This window comes from Python bivittatus, unplaced genomic scaffold (genome assembly GCF_059951505.1).
Source record: "Python bivittatus isolate LINGU-HERP-01145 unplaced genomic scaffold, Pbiv_v1 ctg000290_np1212, whole genome shotgun sequence".
In the NCBI taxonomy this organism is placed as follows: Eukaryota; Metazoa; Chordata; class Lepidosauria; order Squamata; family Pythonidae; genus Python; species Python bivittatus.
The window spans coordinates 187,894-210,021 of record NW_028277068.1 but is presented as its reverse complement, the minus strand read 5'-3'; the positions used below and the strand labels follow the sequence as shown (position 1 = coordinate 210,021).

At 44.5% G+C, this 22,128-nt stretch overlaps 2 pseudogenes; one reads left to right on the top strand and one right to left on the bottom strand.

The window, feature by feature from the left end:
- Window positions 1-271: 271 nt before the first annotated feature.
- Window positions 272-20,167, bottom strand: LOC148215417 (vomeronasal type-2 receptor 26-like; annotated as a pseudogene).
- On the top strand, window positions 7,689-12,695 carry LOC148215418 (vomeronasal type-2 receptor 26-like; annotated as a pseudogene).
- Window positions 20,168-22,128: the final 1,961 nt, after the last annotated feature.

The following is a 22,128-nucleotide window of genomic DNA, read 5'->3' as shown; positions in this document are numbered from 1 at the left end:
GAACCAAGGTACCACTGTACTTTTATTTGTAATTCTGGTCTGGGACCGTAATAAAGATGATGATGATGATGATGATGATGATGATGATGATGATGATGAACAAAATGAAAGGGGGAAATCATATTTATTAAAGAGTGATGGTCCATTTCTATTATGCCATGAAAAACAGGACTTGGTGTTTTGTTTTTGTATCAGGACCATTAAAAGATCAAAAGATGTTTGTTTAAAATAACTGACCAGTTTGGAAAATACTTCACCCCAAACCCAGTATTCAATGTAATTTTGACATCAAATGCTCTTTTGTATTGAGATCTGGCCTTAGCAGAATAATGTAGCACTTGGGCATAAAGATGCAGGCCAGCAGACCAGCACTGGAGGCCAAGATGGAGAAGACCTGCATGGCTACCATGTACTTGCCCTTGGTGCTCAGGTAGGTGGGCACAAAGGAGACCTAGATGCTGCAGAAGACCAGCATGCTGAAGGTGATCAGCTTGGCTTCATTGAAGGCCCCAGGCAGGTTCCTGGCCAGGAAAGCCACCATGAAGCAGACAGCAGCCAGGAAGCCCATATAGCCGAGGGCTGCATAAAACATGGAGAAAGAACCTTCGTTACATTGCAGGATGATCTCTCCAGGTAGGGAGTGCATGTCAGAGTCAGGGAATGGGGGAGCAGTACCGAACCAGATGCTGCAGATGACAACTTGAATACAAGAGCAAGAAAGGATGATGGAGTTAGCCAAGCTCTTTCCCAGCCATCGCTGTACTTTACTGCCTGGTTTTGTGGCCAAGAAGGCTAGCACCACTGTGACTGTTTTGGCCAAGACAGAAGAGACAGTGAATGAGAAAATGATGCTGAAGGCTGTTTGTCGGAGAAGGCAGGTGGCTCTCCTTGGCCGGCCAATGAAGAGGAAGGAGGTCAAGAAGGAAAGCAGGAGGGAAATGAGGAGAATGTAGGAGAGATCCCGATTGTTGGCTTTGACAATCGGAGTTTCCTGGAACTGAATGAATATTCCCAAGACAAAGCCTGACATTAAAGAGAGGAACAAGGCAATGGAAGCCAGGACGATCCCCAAATTTTCTTGGTAAGAAAGGAAATTTTTAATTTTGGGGATACAGTGATCTTGATGGATGTTTGGATGGTGACCTTCTGGACACTGAGTGCATTTTTCTGCATCTGAAAAGAGCAAGAAGATCTGAGATAAATGATGGACTTCAATCAAGTGCCTAGTTTGGGTGAAATTGGGCCTTGTGGGAATGTTTGCACATGGATATAGTAAGGAGGAGCCCCAGAGAGCTGGGGCTCCCCCCCACCATTCACGGGGAGGCTTGGCTGCCATCTGTTGGGGATGTTTTATTTTGTGTTCCTGAAATGAGCAAAGTATTGTCTCATGGGCTGAACGGCCCTTCCAGGTCTGTCGCTTCTGAAAGGGCATCTCTATATCTAAGAAACTCAGCCACTTGTCTCTCATGCATAAAAGAGGTAGTTTAAGCCAGGTTTTAAAATGTCATTTCCTGCTTTGGTCCTGCAGATGGACAGTATTTCTGTCTGGTCAGTGATTACCCTGATTGGTAGTTTCCTCTGCTCCTTTGCCCCTCCCACCCATGCTTTGGCAGGAAGGACCAATCACTTCCCGTTCCTTGGGCATGTCTTTGGAGGACTGATGCAACAAACCAGCTAGGATGTGATGCTTTATAAATTATTTATTCATAATTTAATTTCTTGTATGTCTTTTTTCATTTGTGTATATGAATGACATTTATGGGTGTACTTAGGATTTGCCTATGTTGATCATTAATTCCATTGATAACTGATATTTCAATATATTTATTCAATTTATTTATTCAACATTTAGACTTGGAATATACTGTTAAAATATTGAAAATAAGAAAAAAACAAAAGAACAAAAATAAAGAGTAAAGTTGGGAAAAGGACAAAACCAGATCAGAACAAAGAAAACAATCCGCACGATCTAATGGGGTCTTCAGTCTCCCTCCCCAATGCCTGGATGAAGAGCCAGACCTTCAGGGCCCTTTGGGGGCAGTTCAAATCTCGGGGGGAGCCTCATTCCAGAGGGCAGGAACTGCTGAAGAGAATTCATGCTTCTGGGGCCCTGATAGAGGGCATTGTTTAACCAGTGGAACTTGGGTTGCACCAAGCCTGCCAGATCGGATAATGTTGGCAGGCATTATGGGAAACAGGGGGTTCCTCAAGAAAACAGGTCCAAAGCCACGTAGGGCACGGAAGGAGTAAAGCAGACATACTCCCTCCCGCCATGTTCCCAGTCCAGATTGGAGGACCTTCTACTTCATTTTGGCATCAATGGGCAGAATTCTTCCTGGGTGGTTGGGCAAAACATACTTTTTTTTAGGTTCTTTCTCCATCACAAATCAGGACCAATTAAGTTCAATTCTTAATATTGATGCGTGAATAATTATTCAAACCCATACTAAAAATCTCTCTTGACAGTTATTATGATGGTATTTTTTCTTTTATGAAGGTTTGGGGCCAAATTCTCCTCTCTCACTCCATGGCTCATTTTCAGAGTTTGAAGCCCATTGGTGACTTCTCTCTTTGCATATCTGCCTGTTGACTCATTCAAAGTTCTGAGAGGTGATTTCTTTCCTCCTTACAATGATCCAAATCATAGTGATTTACTTGTTGTCTTGAACCTCAATGTCTAGAGATTTTCCTGCAAACTTCAGAGAATTTGACAACAGATGTCAATAACATGTTTTTACCTCCATACCAGACTAACACCATGTCGGCTGATGTCATGGCATTGGAAAGTTGTGGGTGCATAAATGCTTCAGGAGAAAGAAAGAGCAAGGGGAGCCTTTGAGGGCACTCAGGGACTGTGTTTTCTCCTCTCCCCTCCAGATGTGCAGCCTTGGCTTGACACAGTCTGGATTAGGAAAGCCCCTGAAGCTTCTACGTCTTCTTGATCTTTATTCACAGCCAGACCCAGAGCTGGAGGCTCAGTCAGGAACACAAGTCATATTGCTGCTTCTGCTGCTTCTGTGGCCTGAAGGAGTTTGTATCAAGCTGCCGGGCAAATGCCTCCTGACTCTGAAGAGGGATGGGGTGGACCCACAGAATCGTTACAGGCCAGGACAGCTTTCCATTGGTGGCATAATCTCTGCAACGAGGGCGAAGTTTCAACTATTAAGCTTCAACACAACCCCTTCAAATGAATTTTTGTGGTAAGTGAATCTACCTGCATTGCATGAAAGCCACCCTCCAGTCTTGCAAGGTATTGTCCTCTTGATCTCCTACATTTGCTCTCTCTCACCTCACTTTCCTTGACATCCTCTGAGTAGAACTGGACTGTGGGTGGAAAAGAGAGGGTGGTTGCTCCCTTCTCTACCTCCCTTGCCCCCAAAATTGGTCAGGATAGACCCAAAAAGGCAGGAATAGTATATATTTTCCCTGCATTGAAAATCCACATTCTTTTTTCTAGAGAAAAATTCACTGATCATATGAAGGAATCACAGATGAGAATTTATTTAGTCATTGATTTTCCAAATGTGGAATCCTTGGGGTTCTCCGAGCTTGGTTGTTTTCTTGCAAACATTTTGTTACCCGGCCAGTTAAGAAACAATGCTTCACTTCACTGGAGCACTGAAGTACTGAGGACTGAAGATGTTACCTAGCCACATAACGAAATGTTTGCAAGAAAAGAACCAAGCTCAGAGAACCCCAAGGACTACACAGTTCAACCCTGAGCTACACATATCGCTTGTATTGGTATTTCCAAACGTCTCTGAGTCCCATTATGAATTCATGCTAGGTACTGTAATTTTCTCATGATCTCAATGTAAGTTAAGCCCCCCCCCCCCAAGAGATTGATAACATATTGACTTTGTCAGCAGTCACAGGTGCTCCTTGTATGTGTTTGCTTGTATGTGTCTGAGTGCTGGAGATGGTGGTCTAAGTGGCCTTTCCAACTTTAGGATTAATGATTCCATGTTTTCTATAGAGGCATAGGTCAAACTTCCAACTATTAAGTATTGCAGAAGGTAACTTCCACCACAGACTGGCATCGTGTCTTTGAAATTGATCTAAGAACTTTTATTAATGAAGTTTATTTTTTCAAGTTAATATTTTTAAAAATAATGTAATCCATCCAGATAAATTCTCAGGTTAGGGTGGTTTAGAAATATTGTAAAAATGGTGAAATAAAATCTTCCTTTTGTTGCTATGTTCTAATATATTTATGTTCCTAGGATAGCAAACCCAGAATCCTGGAAAATGCTCTCCTTCCTTTTGGCCATCCAAGCGATCAACCGGGATTCCCACCTGTTACCCAACATCACCCTGAGTTACAACATTTATGAAAGCTACTTCAGTGCACAAATAACTTCGGATGCTTTGCTGGACCTGCTTTCTGATGGGGAGGCCAATGTTCCCAACTACAGCTGTGGAAGGCCGAGAAATACAGTGGCTCTTCTCGAAGGGGCTGAGATTGACATCTCCATCCAGATTTCGACCATATCAGGCATCTATAAAGTCCCACAGGTGTGTCTTTGTTGGGAAGGGAATTTTTAGTCTTGTAACTTTCAGTCAGAGGTCCTTTATTGCAAGTGAAGGAAAGAGTTTTATTATGGAGATGGGAGGCATTCAGGATGAAGGTTCAGGTTATGCAAAGGGAGGGAAGGATTAGAGTAGACATATTCCCTCCCAGCATGGTCCCAAGTCCAGATTGGGGGATCTTCCATTTGCAAGAGTTTGAAAAATTCTCCACTGAGGAAGCAAAAGCGAAGGGAAGCAATTCCGAAAGCGATGGGTGAGTAGTTAAGCCTTCTTGGCTAGGAGTGGAATGATGGGTACATTAAGGTCAGATTTGTTATCTTTAATTGGGGATGATACGGGCATCAAATAAAACAACATCTTTCATTGCTTTGCAGATCAGCTACGCTTTTGTTTCCCAGACGTCGAGTGATAAGACTCAGTCTCCTTTCTTCTACCCGATGCTCCCTGCTGAAGGAGTCCAGTACCCAGGGATGGTCAAGGTGCTCCTCCATTTCAGGTGGACCTTGGTGGGTCTGATAGCTCCAGAAACTGACCAGGGGGAGAGGTTCCTGAGGACCCTGACTTCTATGTTGCTCAGGAATGGCATTTGTCCAGTTATCTCGCAAATCTTTTCCAAAATGATCTATCGTGTTTCCATAAGTGATCATCCATACCGCAATTGGAGACAAGTGAATGTCTTTCTTTATGGTGCTGAAGAGCATTCATTTAATATAGGTGTAATCATTATACAAGCTGTATTTGAAACCTTTACAGAGCCTGTTGCAGGAAAAATCCTGATCACAACAACCCGATGGGATTTCACCATTTTTTTGGCACATGATGTCTTTCCCATTCAATTCCTTCATAGCGTTTTTTCCTTTCTGATGAAGAGAAAACATATGGCAAAATATGGTGGGTTTATGCATCTTTACCATACTATGCATTACGTTTCACAGACATCTTTCAGATGCTCCTACACCAAGGGTGCCTTTTCTGTGAAAGTCTGGAGACGGTGCAGAGAGAGAGAAGAGCTGGAGGCTCTGCCCCAGGAGATCACGGATCAGATCCTGTCTCTAGACAACTATTTCATTTACAACACCATCTGGGCTGTGGCATGGGCCTTGCATGCAGCCTATTTATCCATATTGAAGAGGACAAGGATCAAAGGTGGGAAGAACCTTTATCCTCCATGGCTGAAGGCTTGGCAGGTATTTCGTTTATGCTGCGTATCTCTCTCCAGCAGCTAAGAATATTCTCAAAATAAAATTAAATTGAAAAATTAAATTGAATCCCAACTTTCTATTCCACTCTTCTTTGATTTCCCTTCATTTTTCCCCTTTCTTTTTTGATAGATTCTCCTTTTAAACCTCATTTGGAAGAAATAATTGGGACAACTTTATTGTTTAGCCAACCTTTCCCTCGTCCAATAAAAAATCATTTTATATCTTGCCAGTAATGGTTTCTTGGTTAATCTATTGTTTCCTTGCATGTCTCCCTTCTCTGACTTTTCTCCTGGCAAGCAGGAGCACCACCATCTCCCAGCCAATCTTTTCCCCTTCATTCCAGTGATCTTGGGGGTGTATTAGACAGTGTCACCCTGCTGACCCCTCCCCTTCCAGGCTGCCCCTCTGTTCCAGGACTGCCTTGCCCTGGACACAGTCCCCATTTCTTGGTTAAAAGAGGTTTTCTTCCTTTGCCTCTCTACTCAGTTTTCAGGAGGATTGGCAAAACAAAATGGAGAAGAGTCTCAGCAAGTGGCCAACCTTTTCCAGGCTGAAGAACTGTGTAGGCTAAGACAGACTGCAAGATTCTTGCAGTCCCCCCGAGGGAAAGTGGACTTTTCTCCAAGTGAGAGGCAGATCCTCATGACCAAAGAGGCTCTGCAGAGGTTCAAGAAGGGGAACTGTCAGGATGGCAGAGGGACTCCCCCATAAGAAAGATTATATTTCAGAAATAGCAAATTAGATGGAATCAGAGACATTCTCCAATAGCTTCTTGCCTTGTTCAACAATGGATCTCACTTGAACAGCTTTTGAGAAGTGTTTTCATTGGTGGTTATTAAGATTTGGAACCTCCAAGAACACAATTGTGTTCGCAAAATAATTTTCTATGTTATTCCATGGTTTTGTGCTTTGAAGAGGACCAAACTGAAAAAAAAAAATTAATAACCAACCATTACTATATATTCATTAATATTTGAAGCTAATGATATAGAGGGGGACATGGTGGCCCAGCGGCTTAATGACGCTGAAAGTTGCCGGCCAGAAATGGTCGATGCTTCAGCGGTTCGAGTCCAGCCTTCACGTTAAAAGGGTGAGCTCCTGTTTCCTCCCCAGTTCCTGTCAACCCAACAGTTCGAAAACTCATGTGAGTAGATAAATGGGTACTCTCACTCCAGTGGGAGGAAAAATGCTGGCGGTGCCTTGCAAAAGGAGTCGGGAGCAGTTGCCGGTAAGCGCAAAACTACGCTCGCCCGAAAAGGGCATGAAGCAACGGAAACCCCGCCTCCTGCACTTGCCAGCTGGGCTCTGCTCTAGGAAGGAGGCACTGGCAAACCACTTCCGAAACATCTTGCCTTGAAAACTGCAAGGACTCGTCCAAGCAGTCACTGCAGAGTCGGTAACAACTGAGCACAGATTAAAAAAAAAAAAAAGTGGTATAGAGGCCGGTCAAGGAATAACATATTTTGAAGCTTTGGGAAGTTTATCTCAAAGAATATTTAATACTGGTGTATAAGGCAATCAGGTAGCGATCAGTTAATCCTTGATAAGAATTTACCCCATTATTCAATTCAAGGAGAGAAAGGCAAGAAATTTAGAGGACATGGGGGAGTTTTCAAGAATGATCATTTGACACTGTGTTTAGTTTAGAGTCACTTGATACTAAATTGACAGCTTTTGAAAAAGGAATGGATGAAAGACTGGAAAAGGTGAAAGGGGAGATGAAAGAAGTTAAGAAGGTGGAAAACTTTGTAAAACAAGTGTCTGGCAAGGTAAAACATTTATGACAAAGTGGAATTTTTAGAGAGTAAGAAAGAAATTATAGATAGAGAGTTGAGAAGAGAAATAGATAATCTCTTTCTATTGGAATTGAGAGAGAAAGAATTTTGTTTGAGATTTAGAGCAACCCCAGGGGATTCTAGTTAAAATATTACAGAAAAGGTTATTAAGGTGTTGACAATGTTTTTGGATTTAGAAGTCAAAGATACAGAAGTAGAAATCGATAAAGTACGTGGAATAAATTCAAGAATTCTGAGAGAACAAGAAATGTTCCAAGCGATATTTTGATGCAGTTTGTCAGAAAGAAGAGAAGGGATCACGTTTTGCAGCAGCATTTTAATACAAGACTGATGATTGATAATATGGATATAATTGTCCTTAAGGAAATTCCTATCAGAATTTTTAGGTAAGAGAAAAGCTTTTTTTTTTTTTTACTGAGAATTTCAAGCAGAAAAAAATCCCATTTCTATGAGACAAATTGGAAGGTGTGATTTTTACTTTTAAACAGTGGAGATTTCGATTGAATTCTGTCAAGAAGGAGAGAAAATTTCTAGAAAAATTCAAAGAAGAATTGGAGGAGATTCAGATGGAGGTGTCAGAGGAGTCTACAGAAAAAATTCTAGATGCAACAGCAAAGTTAGGGGCATTTGCAGATGGTTTGGTGTTGGTTCTGGAAGATCCTTTAAAGGAATGAAATATTAATGGACAAATTAACATTAATTAAATTAAATTAACGGTCCATTAGCAGGTCTCAAGATTAATAAACAGAAGACAAAGATATTAACAAAAGTATGAATTAGATCAAACAGAATTGATGAATAAAATGGGTTTTAAGATTGAGAAGAAGGTAAAATATCTGGCTGTCATTATGACAATTATGAATTGTATGCTTTTTTCAAAATAACCATGTTAAGACATGGAATGAGATTAAAAAACACATGTTAAGATGGGAGAAACTACGATTGTCATTGCTAGGGAGAATTTCTGTGAGAAAAATGAATGTCTTACCTAGACACCTGTTTTGACAACTGATGCACCATCTCTTATTTACAATTATTAGAAAGATTTAAAGTAGATAAAATAATTTATACTTATGAAGACTGAGCTTGAAATAGAATTGTGTATAAGTGAGGAACATGGGATTGCTAAAATGTGTAAACGTTTATCGAAATTTGAAACAGAAGAAGAACAAATGAAAGATTGCATGATAAAGTGGCCTGAATTTTTGGTTATAACATACAGATGGAAGAATGGGAAAATATGTGGCTGAAAGGATTGAAATTTAGATTATGTTGTAAATTGTAAAGAGCTGTTTTAATAAAAAGATGTATCGTTGGTATATGTCACCAGAGAAATTGTCTAGAATGTATAAAGGCACTTCAAATTTATGTTGGAAATGTGAACAAAAAGAAGGGTAATTTTTATCATATTTGGTGGACATGTAAAGAAGCTAGAAAATTCTGCATTCAAATACATACACTAATGCAGAGGATTTTAAAGATTAATATACAATTGAAACCAGATTTTGGGTTTCATGTTTTGTTTCCTTTTGGATTAATGGACAAACAGTTGGAAAAAGGTCATGGGACTTTCTTTTTGTACCTGATAACTGCAGGGAGATTATTGTATGCAGAAAGACGGAGAGATTCGGCAGTACCCAGAATGGAAGAATGGTGGGCGAAGGTGCTAGAACTTGCTGAGATGGCTAAATTGACTTCTTTGATCAGAGAAAAGTCCATATCTACATTTGTTGTTGACTGGAAACCCCTTATGAAATATTTGCATGAAACAGAAAAAAATGAACTTTTGGTTTATGGTTTTGATAATTAGGCAAGATAGATTATTGAAAGGAGAGAGTTATGTTGTAACCACAGAGTAAGAAGTAAATTTATAATCGGATTTATAACAGCTGTAAAGAAGATGTGAAGTTTCAAGATTCTGTTATTACACTCAATAGCAATAAAATCGCATTCCTAGAATCCCTGCAGTGTCAGTTTCTTGACCTGTCCTACCTGGAAGGAGTGACATCATTCTTGAAAGCCTGCCAAGTTTCTCCCTCTCCCAATTTACATCAAACACAGTCAGACAAGGGGGATTTTGGGTTTCTTCCCCAGATCTCCTTCTGTCACTGGACGATGTAATCACCTGCCAGTTCCTCCTTGACGGCTTAGTCCTTACCTTCCTCCCTCTCAGTTCCTTTACAAACAATAGAAACTTTCTTTTCTATTTTTCTTTTACTTTTTTCCCTTTCTTGCACTTTTAGCTTTCTCTTTGGCTTTTTTCTTTTTCCTTTTCTCACTTGATACTAGTTTTCGCTAGTTTCCTCTTCTTTTTAAGAAATCTTTAATAAAAAATGTACATAAAAAACGTCCTTTTAACGTGTTTTTTACTTTCTGTTGCCACTTGACAGGGAGTTTGTAAAGGAACTGAGAGGGAGGAAGGTAAGGACTAAGCCGTCAAGGAGGAACTGGCAGGTGATTACATCGTCCAGTGACAGAAGGAGATCTGGGGAAGAAACCCAGAATCCCCCTTGTCTGACTGTGTTTGATGTAAATTGGGAGAGGGAGAAACTTGGCAGGCTTTCAAGATTGATGTCACTCCTTCCAGGTAGGACAGGTCAAGAAACTGACACTGCAGGGATTCCAGGAATGCGATTTTATTGCTATTGAGTGTAATAACAGAACCTTGAAAGCCAGTCCAAGTTTCTCTCTCAGCCATCTCAGTGTTTGTCCCGTTCATATAGAATTAAAGTGTAAGTTAGTAGGTTTCACAACTCAATTATTTATTGACCGTCTCCTGAAGAACTTGGAAATGAATCTGATATATTCATTTGGTATATAGACAGAGAAATCTTCAGTTCACCCCCAGCACAAGGGAAGGGGTCTGACCATAGAATGTTGGGTGCCCACCCTAAAAATGCCTATTTTCTTTTCCATTCCAGCTTCATTCCTTCCTTCAAAATTCTCAGTTTTACAATAATGCCATAGAAGGGGTCTATTTGAATGAACATGGAGAGCTGGCATCAGACCTGGACATTATGTACTGGGTGATTTTCTCCAAAACCTCTATTACCAAAGTGATGTTTGGGAATCTGGAAAGACAGGGATCCCAGGATTTCACTTTTATGATCAACCCGAATGCGACTGCAGAGATGGAAGGTCTGAACAAGGTGGGAAGAAATTTATTTCATTCTTGCTGAAGCTCTTCCCACCAGGGTTGCATTCTTTGGGCAGGAAGTGGTTTTGAAGGTCATCAAAGTTCCTCAAGAGAATTTGGAGGCTTCTATGAGAAATATAACCTTAAGAATTTAAATAAACTATTCATTAGTCCTGGGCAAGAGTAGGTAGATTTGATCCGTGGGGCAACAGGATTAATTCTGCCAAAGCAAAATATCCATCCAATCTTTTCCTGAGTAATTTAGTATATAAATTTAGATTCTGAAACTAAAAATTGTGGTGTGTGAAAAATTAGAAGAATACATAACACAGAAGCAAGAGGGAGCTGAATCTGTCTGATGAACTCTAATTTTTTATAGGCTTCAAATGGAGTAAAGCTCAGTCTTGAATTTCAGATCACTAGGTCCTTCCTCCATTGCATCCTTTCATGAAATACATTAATTTCCTGGGTGTTTTTTCTCTCTGCTCAGCCGCTGCCTCCTTCCAGGTGTGTGGAAAGCTGTAATCCTGGATTCATGAAGGTGGCTCAGGAAGGGAGGCCAATCTGCTGCTATGACTGTCTTCCTTGTGCAGAAGGAACCATCTCCACCATGGAAGGTGGGTGAGACATGAGGAAAGGTTGAGGTTCTTTACTTAGACATGTTCTGTGCAAAGGGGTTTTGAAAAGCATTTCTGAGCCTGGGTGCCTCTTCTATTTTCAACTCTTCCTTGCTGTGTTCATGAAACCTTGGATACGGCACTCCCCAAATGGAGCCCTGCACTGGACAGGGATGGGAGACCTGGTGGTCTCAGTGGCCGTTCCAACTTCTGGATTCTCACTAAGAGGAGGCAAGGTGACTAATAATCGTAATAATCATAATAAACATAATCACGACTCATGCATGAACCACACTTTCTTCTTGTCCTGTCAGGGGCCTTAACTATTTGTTCAGAACAGGAATGCATGATGATATCCTCAACCAGCCTTGAGCCTGCCTGAAGGTCATCTCCCCTTAATTTTCCTAGTTCCAGTCAAAAGTAGAGTTTTTTCCCCCTTCTGCTGGCATAACTTGAATATGCCTAAAGGGAGATCTTACTCTTGCTTTTTTCAGATGCAGAGAAATGCAACAAATGCCCAGAAGATCAATATCCAAACATCCATCGAGATCACTGTATACACAAGGTTATCACCTTTCTATCCTATGAAGAAAATCTGGGGATCATCCTGGCTTCTCTTGCCTTGTTCCTCTCATTAATCACAGGCTTTGTCTTGGGAATCTTCATTAAATTCCAAGACACTCCAATCATCAAAGCCAACAACCGGGACCTCTCTTACACCATCCTTGTATCAGTTCTGCTTTCCTTTTTGACCTCCTTCCTCTTCATTGGCCGACCAAGGAGAGCCACCTGCCTTCTCCGACAAACAGCCTTCAGCATTATTTTCTCAGTGGCTGTCTCTTCTGTCTTGGCCAAAACAGTCACGGTGGTGTTAGTGTTCTTGGCCACAAAGCCAGGGAATAAAGTGCAGAGATTGCTGGGGAAGAGCTTGGCCAACTCCATCGTCCTTTCTTCCTCTGGTCTCCAAGTTGTCCTCTGCAGCATCTGGTTGGGGACTTCTCCTCCCTTCCCTGAGTCTGACATGAACTTGCAGTCTGGAGAGATCGTCTTGAGATGCAATGAAGGTTCTGTTCCCATGTTTTATGGTGTCCTCGGTTACATGGGCTTCCTGGCTGCTGTCTGCTTCGTAGTGGCTTTTTTGGCCCGGAACCTGCCTGGGGCCTTCAACGAAGCCAAGCTGGTCACCTTCAGCATGCTGGTCTTCTGCAGTGTCTGGGTGTCCTTTGTGCCCACTTATCTGAGCACGAAGGGCAAGTACATGGTGGCTGTGCAGATCTTCTCCATCTTGGCCTCCAGTGCTGGCCTTCTGGGCTTCATCTTTTTCCCCAAATGCTACATTATTTTCCTAAGGCCAGATCTGAATACAAAAGAACATTTGATGACAAAGTAAAACAGTTCAGTGAGTTTAGGGTAGGTGGCTCCCCACAAAATTAGTTAACAATTCCAACAAACCTAAAAACAAAACAAAACACTCACAGCTCTCCCACCAAGTCCTGTTTTTTCAAATCTATAATTTGATGTCAATATTCCTTCATACAGTCATTACACCCACACCCACACATGAGCAGGCCCACAGGAATTTTCATGATATCCATGGTGGCATGGTGGCCATGAACTCAAAGTGTTTAAAGAGGATAAGCAGCACCTTGAACTGCACCTAGAAACCTAGTGGAAGCCAGTGCAAATCATGCAGCAGAGATGTTACAAAGGTCAAGTGCAGTACTGTGTAGAGTTTGTTGCAATAATCCAGACAGGAAAGGGCTAGCATGTATAAATGTATGCATTGTATACATTGCAAGTCTCATAGTATAACTAATTGACTGATTGATGCTCTCAAATCAATATTGACCCTCACCAAATGGACAGACATTTTCCAGGGGGTTTGGTCTTCAACCCTTCAGGGGGTCTCAGTGCTATATTCATTGAAATTATAATCAGTTACCAATTGAAACCAGAGACCTTCCATTTAGGTATGATGGATAAACAAATGGAAACACAACATGGAAATTTATTTCTTTATATGATAACTGCGGCAAGACTTTTGTATGTGCAAAAATGGAAGGATTTACAAATAGCTACAGCTGAAGAATGGATATGGAAATTAATGGAGTTGGCAGAGATGGTGAAACTGACTACGTTGCTTAAAGAGACGGTGTTGCCTGGGTTTGTCTCTACTTGGAAACCACCTGTGGACTTTTTGCTTGACGCTCAAAACAATGCATTTTGATCTTGGGATTTGATGATTGATGTTATTCCTATAGAAATATCTTGTAAAAATCATATGTATTATCGAAATAGATTGAATTTAGGAATTTTTCTGAATATTAAACTGAAAACTTTTTTTTATGATAAAAACTTTTCGATAATAGAGTAAGAGGCGAAGGTATTTTACAGTTATACCTGTACCAAGGATAGGTGGAAGCTACTCTTTTTTAAAATGCTTTTTAAAAGTTGTTTCTTTCTTTTCTTTTCTTTTCTTCCTTTTCTTTCCCCCCCCTTTTTTGATTTTTCTGTATTTTACCTTTTTCAAAATATAATACAATTTATATTTTAAAAAATATTATAATGAGATGCACCCATGCTGCTCTGATCAGCTTTGACTTCTTTTTCCACTATATATCAAAGTTGCCATAGCAGTAACTTTTTAGCAAAAAACTCTATCCATGAAATAATTCTTGTTTATTCTTTCAAGCCTACCATTGTCTTTGTACACCTGCCAGTTGCCTACTATATTCAGCTGAATTAATTCACTGACCGCACTAGATACAGGATGTGAAATATCCAATCAAATGCTTTCTGTTGTCTAAGCCCAATCAGATATCTGTACACAATCACAGGTATCCTCTAATTTACCCCAGTTCATTCAATTGACAAGAACTCCTCCCTTTTGAGGCCTGTCTTCTCTCCAGTGCAGTCAAGACACCAATTTGTGCTCCAAAGTAATTGCACCCCAGTCTTTAGTTCCAATGAACCCTTCAGAAAATTATCTTACACTCACCTAAAGCGCTCATACACCCACCCCACCAAATCAGCTTACTAGACACTCAAGAACAAAATAAAAGGGGGAAATTAGATTTATTAAAGAGTGATGTTCCATTTCTTTGATGCCATGCAAAGCAGGACTTCATATTTTGTTTTTCTACGAGGATCATTAAAAGATCAAAAGCTGTTTGTTGAAAATAACTGACCAGTTTGGAAAATACTTCAGCCCAAATCCAGTATTCAATGTAATTTTGACATCAAATGTTCTTTGGTATTGAGATCCCGCCTCAGCAGAATAATGTAGCACTTGGGCATAAAGATGAAGGCCAGCAGACCAGCACCAGAGGCCAAGATGGAGAAGACCTGCACAGCCACCATGTACTTGCCCTTGGTGCATTTTTCTGCATCTGAAAAGAGCAAGAAGAAAATCTGAGATAAATGATGGACTTGAATCAAGTGCCTAGGTTGGGTGAAATTGGGCCTTGTGGGAATGTTTGTACATGGGTATAGTAAGAAGGAGCCCCAGAGAGATGGGGCTCCCCTCCACCATTCACGGGGAGGCTTGGCTGCCATCTGTTGGGGTTCTTTTAATTTGTGTTCCTGAAATGAGCAAAATATTGTCTCATGGGCTTAACGGCCCTTCCAGGCCTGACTCTTCTGAAAGGGCATCGATCTCTTACAGACTCAGCCACTTGTCTCTCATGTTTAAGAGAGGTGGTTTAAGCCAGGTTTTAAAAAGACAATTCTTGAGTTGGTCCTGGAGATGGACAGTGTTCCTGCCTGGTCAGTGGTTACCCTGACTGGTAGTTTCCCACCCATGCTTTGACAGGAAGGACCAATCACTTCCCTTTCCTTGGGCATATCTTTGGAGGACTAATGAGACAAACCACCTAGTACTTGTTGCTTCTTCCTTTCAGTCAAGCTAGAAAGGGAAGAAATGAAAAATGTTCTCCATTAGGAAGGGAGGAAGGAAGGAAGGAAGGAAGGAAGGAAGGAAGGAAGGAAGGAAGGAAGGAAGGGGGGAGGGAGGGAGGGAGGGACACTGTTTAAGCATTATTCTTGCCACTAGAGCCATAAGGGGAAAATAGCTGAACTCTTTCCACTTTCACTAAGAAAGGAAGCTGAATCTGTTAAAAAACAAAACAAAAGAAACCCAGAACAAAACTCTGCAGCCTGGGATGTCAGGTGACCCAAGACACTCTCTACAATGCAAAGAAGGCCAGGCAAAGTAATTTAGGTTGGGCTGGAGGTGGTGGGGAGATGGTCCCGCAAACAGATATTCTGCCATTTAGGCCAAACAGGAATAACGGATGAAGCCTGGCTGAGACTCCTCTTTTCTCGCCCCTGTTACTGAGAGAAAATCCAGGAGCTGGGCTGGATCTATCATTCCTGTTCAGTGTAGAGGCCCAATATTGGGAATGGTATGAAATGGATTTTGTGCACACTGCAAAGGAGAGTTCCCTATCTCTTGGTTTCGTTGGGAATCTGAGGGCATGAACTTTGCCTGCCTACAGAAACGGTTCCATCTAGACATGGACAAGTGCAGGAAGACCTGATCAATCCTTTGCAAAAACCCAGCCAATGTCCTCATGCCCAGGAACCCTGGAAATTCTCTCTGTTTGGAGAAAGGGGGTGAATGGCAAACTAAAATATGAAAGGTATGTTTTGAAATTGAAGAGAAAGGCTGTGATCTTCTCTGTAATGTTAAGCCCTCTTTGGTCCAGTATGTTTTTCTGTCCTGTCCCCAGTTTAACTTGTAAGTTTGTTTCTTCTTCCTCACTGAGAAATATATTGTGCATACTATCAAGAAATGAATGTTTTAAATACGAAGCTATTGTTGCAGTATACGGTCTCCCCAAAGGGTGCCCCTTTCCTCCGGTCTCACCCACCTTCCATGGTGGAGATGGTTCCTTCTGCACAAGGATGACAGTCGTAGCAGCAGATGGGCCTCCCTTCCTGAGCCACCTTCCTGAATCTGGGACGACAGCTTTCCACACACTGGGAAGGAGGCAGGGTCTGAGCAGAGAGAAGAAGAAGATGCAGAAATTGAATCTGTTTCCAGAAAGAAGGAAAGGAGGAAGACTAGAAGTTGAATGCTTAGCTTGGCTACATCAAGAGAAGGTTTATGGTTTATTTGCTTTGGTCAAAGGAAATCACCCTGTTCCCAAATCTTTCTCCTTTTTCAGAAGACTAATAAATCCTTTTCTTGAACAGTTAAGTCTATTTATCTGATAATCATCTGGGCATTTAACTAAAGAACGTGTGGTCTTTCTGGGAGAACTTAGATGAAATTCCAAGGTACTCCCTGCCATAAGAGTGCAATCCCCGTGGTAAGAATTTCAAGAGAAGTGAATGAAAGATTTAACCCGACCTTGTTCAGCCCTTCTACATCTGCAGTTGCATTCTGGTTGATCATTAACTTGACATCCAGGGATCGCTCTCTTTCTAGGCTCCTAAACCACACTCTTCTATAGATTCTATTGTTCATAACTTCCCACTTGAAAATGTCCAGCTCTGCCGACAGGTCTCCATTCTCATCCAAATATACTCCATGTAAGGAATTATTGTAAAACTGATAGTTTTGAAAAAAGGAAGGAAGCTAGAATGGAGGTGAAAATGGGTATGTTTAGACAGGACATCCAAGATTTGTGGGCAAATTTCTCTGTGTTGCAGGTAAACATGTTTCTTTCTCTCTACACAAAATGGAAATTTCAGATTTATTTCCCAGCAGCTTCAGAAAAGAAGGTATAAAGATGTGAATCAAAACACCCAGTAACTCCCTTTTTAAATATCTACTATCTGGCCCAACATTGTGAAATATTAGAGAGATAAAATTGGATAGGTTTTCAAGCTTGTGGCACAATATCCCACAATAGAAAACTAGCATTTCTGGTCTCCCTGCATTATGTGTTCCTTGATGTGGCCTAACTGGAAAGTTGAAATCTATCTTAAAAGCCTATCCAAGTTTTCCTCGTCCCTTATACTAAACAAAATCATGGCAGGGTTATTTTGAGTTTCTTTCTCACCCGTCCTTCAGTCTCTGGACTGTGACATTCATTCTCCGTTTCCCTCCTCAATGGCTTCCTCGTTCCTTCTTTCTTCCCTCCCTCAACAGATACAATATGTTGCAACAGGCCGTAAAGGAGTGAAGGGAATGCAAAAGGGAGAGTGATGGAAAGTTGGAATTCAATTTTTGTGTATGTGTGTTGAGAAAAAAATAACTTTTCAAACTCTCTGCCCAGTTCTTACACTTCTGGAATTGATTCTCAGCTGCAGGAGAGAGTCAGGAAAAAAAAAAAATACCTGCCACCCTTTCAAACTTGGAGTTTCCATCTTATCACCGACTCTGTACCTTGTCCTCTTAGATCCAGCCATATAGGCTGAATGTAAGGCCTGTGCCACAGCCCAGGCTGTGTTGTAAATGAAATAGCCATCCAGAGACAGGATCTGATCCACCTCTGTCAGGGGCAGAGCCTCCAGTTCGTCTCTCTCCCTACACCGTCTCCAGACTTTCACAGAAAAGGCATCCTTGGGGTATGAACACTTAAAGGATTGATCTGCTAAGAGTTTGATGGAATCGTAAGTCTTCACTTTCAAACCAGACTTTGCTATGTGATTTCCAATCATAAGAAAGGAAAACATGCTATGAATGAACTGAAAGGGAATGTCCTTATGTCAGGATTTTCATTCTCATGGGAAAGGATTCATCCCGTTATCTTTACAACAATAACAAATAATATTTTGGCTACAGAGATCATGTGAAAAACACCTGTTATTGTGTGTTGTGTATTGTGCTATTTGTAAGGTTTGCCCCGTTCGACAGAGAAACTCCCGTGACACGTGTGGTTCACAAAAGAGGTTTACTCATGCGTAACATAGCAGTCACAAGCAAAGACAGGACTGGCTTGGTACAATTGCATCACTCGTTATATTCCCCCCTTCCCGCGCTTTTTCCGCCCCGCGATCGTGTTACCGCTGCGGATTATCGGCCCCCAATAATCCGTCTTGATTGTCCATGATGGCAGGTTCGGTCAGGGTCCATTGTCCTTGATTGGCAGTCCCCCTCCGGCTTGGGTTGGTCCCCCCCTGTTACGTGCAAGCCCGAGGGTTCTGTGTTGCGTGGCGATCTTGTTTCGCTGCCTGCGGCCCCGTTCATTGTTGGCTCGCGCCGTTATCAGTGTATAGTTAAAACATCCGCTGCGGTTTTCCTGTTTGGCTGGGCGCAGGTGGCCCATTAATTAGCAGCGCTTTCAGTTCCTCTTTCCCTTGCTAGCTGCCGCCAGTGGAGTTCGCGTGGTCTGGCTGCGAGCTTCCCCAAAGCCCCGTGCTGACCGAACCTGACATACCGCCCCCCTGAAGACAACTCCTCCCCCGACTTTATTTCGGTTTCCCGGGGTATTTGTTGTAAAAGTCCCGCACTAGGTCCGGCGCTCTTATGTGGGTTTTGCTTACCCATTCGGTGTGGAACTTGGGGAAATGTTTCCATTGCACTAGGAGCTGGACCTGCCCCTTGTGCCTCCTGGCGTCCAGTATCTGGTTGATCTCGAAATGCTGCTCCCCACCGATCATGATGGGTGGTGGCACCCCCTCTGCTTTGTGCCAGGCGTTCCCCGGCTGGTGCAGCTTTAGCAGGCTGCAGTGGAACACCGGGTGGATCTTCCCGAGGCTTTTCGGGAGCGTCAGCCTGACGGTTACTGGATTGATGACCTCTGCAATGGGGAACAGCCCCACAAACCTCGGGCTGAATTTTTTCGATGTCTGGTGTGTCTTTAGGTTTTTGGTTGACAAATACACCTGGTCCCCCATTTTCCACTGCTCCTCGGGGAGTCTCTTGCGGTCTGCGTGTTTTTTGTACTCGGCTTTGGCTCTTTGCAATGCCGCGTGCGCCGCTCGCCGGGTGGCGTCGATTTGGGCGAACCAGGCGTCCAGGGAGTTGATTTGGGATTCCGGCTGAGGCAACTCCGGCAGGGGGACGAAGTCTCTCCCGGTGGCTACTTTGAATGGAGAAAAGCCGGTACTTTTGTGGACGGCGTTATTGTATGCTACTTCCGCGAATGGCAGTAGCTCTGCCCAATCATCCTGTTGGTGTCCCACGTAGCAGCGCAGGTACTGTTCGAGCCCCCCGTTCAGGCGTTCCGTGGCTCTGTCCGTCTGCGGATGCGCCGCGGAGGAAAGGGCTTGCTTCGTCCCCACCCACTTCAGGAACTCCCTCCAGAACCGCGCGATGAAGTTGCCACCCCGATCGCTGACGACCCGTCGGGGCGCGCCGTGCAGCTGGTAAATATGTTGCACGAACAGCCTCGCCAACCTCTCTGCCGTGGGGACTCACCGGCACGCTACAAAGTGCGCTTGTTTGGAGAATAAGTCCGTAACCACCCAAATGGCGGTCTTCCCCTTACTCTCTGGGAGCTCTACTATGAAGTCCATGGCAATCTCTTGCCATGGGCCGTCGGGCTCCGCTACCGACTGGAGTAACCCCCTAGGCTTGCCTTTGGCCCCTTTCGCCATCGCGCACACCGGGCAACCCCCCGAGTATGCCTCCACGTCCTTCCGGAGCGTTGGCCACCAGAACTGCCGCCGAATTAAGTGGAGCGTCTTCACGAAGCCGTAATGCCCCGTGTTCCGGCTGTCGTGGGCTCTTTCCATGACCCCCCGCCGGCACCCCTCGGGTACGTACAACTTCCCTTCGTGCCAGCACAAACCCTCTTGGCTGGTTAGCGCTTCTCGGTTTTGCTTGAGCCAAGCGTCCCGCTCCGCCGCCTCCGCAAACCCTTGCTTTACCTCAGGCGCCACGTCCCGTCGCCCCCCCTTGGTCTGGATCCGGGTCGCCGCCTTTGCAGCCAGCCTGCTGGCAGGGATGATGGAGTCCACAATCTCCTCTTGTAGGCTGGCATGCTGGGACATGCGAGAGAACCCGTCTGCTAGGAAGCTGCGCTTCCCGGGGATGTGTTTTAGGGTGAACCTGAACCTCCCGAAGTATTGGGACCACCGCGCCTGTTTGGGGGTTAGCTTAAGCGGGGCCTTCAGGGCCTCGAGGTTCTTGTGGTCCATCCACACCTCGAATGGTTCAGCTGCCCCCTCCAATAGATGCCTCCACGTGGCTAGCGCCCACTTGACGGCGTACGCCTCTTTCTCCCACACCATCCACCTTCTCTCTGTCTCTGTGAATTTGCGAGAGGCGTAGGCGCATGGGTGGATGGCCCCCTCCGGGCTGGGCTGGAGCAGGACCGCCCCCGTTGCCACGTCTGACGCATCTACTTGTATGATAAACTGCCGATCTGGGTCGGGATGGCGCAGGATCGGCTCCGCTGTGAACCGCCGTTTTAGCTCCTCAAACGCCCCCTGGCATTCCGCAGTCCACGCGAGTGTCATGCTGGGCTTGGGGGGTTTTCCGGTGCCCTTGGTTTTTAGCAAGTCTGTCAGGGGAAGGGCGATTTGGGCGAAGTTCGGGATAAACTGTCTGTAGAAGTTCGCAAACCCCAAGAAGCTTTGAAGTTGCCTCCGGGTTCACGGCACTTCCCAGCCCAGAACATCTTTTACTTTTGCTGGGTCCATCTCAGTTCCCTGACTGGATATCTGGTAGCCAAGGTAGTCCAGCTGCTCCCGATGAAACTCGCATTTTGATAGCTTCGCGTACAGCTGCGCCTTCGGCAGTCTCTGGAGCACCGTGTGCACCAGGCTCACGTGCTCCGCCAGGGTTTCGGTGTAGATGAGGATGTCATCCAGGTAGACCAGGACGCCCCGGTAGAGTAGGTCGTGCAGCACCTCGTTTATTAGCTGCATAAACACCCCCAGGGCCCCTTTTAATCCGAATGGCATCATGGAAAACTGGTAGCTTCCAAGCGGCGTGTTGAACGCCGTTTTCCACTCATCTTTTGTGTGGATCCTGACCCTAAAGTAAGCTTCGCGCAAGTCCAGTTTTGTGAACACCCTCCCCTTAGATAGGTGCGACATTAAGTCCTTCATCAGGGGGAGGGGGTATTTGTACTCGGTGCTGATTGCGTTCAGCCCCTGGTAGTCCACACACATCCGGAGCGAGCCATCCTTCTTCTTCCGGAATAGTACCGGGGCCGCTAATGGTGACTTCGCGGGTTGGATGAATCCCCGGGCTAGGTTCTTGTCTATGAACTCCCGCAGAGTCCCCATCTCCCTCATTGACAGGGAGTACATTTTCGGTTTGGGCAGCGTTGCCCCTGGCTCTAACTCGATGGCGCAATCACTGGGTCGGTGCGGAGGGAGCTGGTCGGACTCCTTCTCCCCGAACGCCGCCGCCAGGTCTCGATATTGCCTCGGGATTCCGCTGCTCGTCGTGGGTTCCCTGGACTCTGTCCCTCGTTTTGCAGTTGTTCCGCCAGTCGCTGCTGCCTTCCCACGCCTCGGGATCGTTGCGAGTCTCTGGGGTTCCGGCGCTGCTGTTGCTGCTGTTGCCAGCTGGGTCTCGGGCTCCGTCTGCTCTCGTCTCGCCTCCCTGTGCCTCGGATCCTCCACTTGCCCGTCTGTGGTTGCGGTCGCGCCCGTTGCCACGGCCTGGTCCCCTCTGCTCTTGCACTCCGCCGGCCTGTCGACCCCGAATCGCACTGCCTCCGCCGTCCAGTCGACCCGTGGGTTCCGTCGCCGCAGCCACGCCAAGCTGAGCACCACCGCGTAGTCAGCCACCGGGACCACCACAAATCTTAGTTCTTCCCGGTGGCTCCCGATCGTCATCTGGAACGGCTCGGTGTAATACTGAGCTGGCCCCCTCCGGCCAGCGAGCCGTCTAGCTGGCTGAATGCAATGGGCTCCCGGAGGCGCCTCAGCTGTAGTCCGAGTCCCGAGACCACAGCTGGGTGCATCAAGCAGTGGGTGCAGCCTGAATCCAGCAGTGC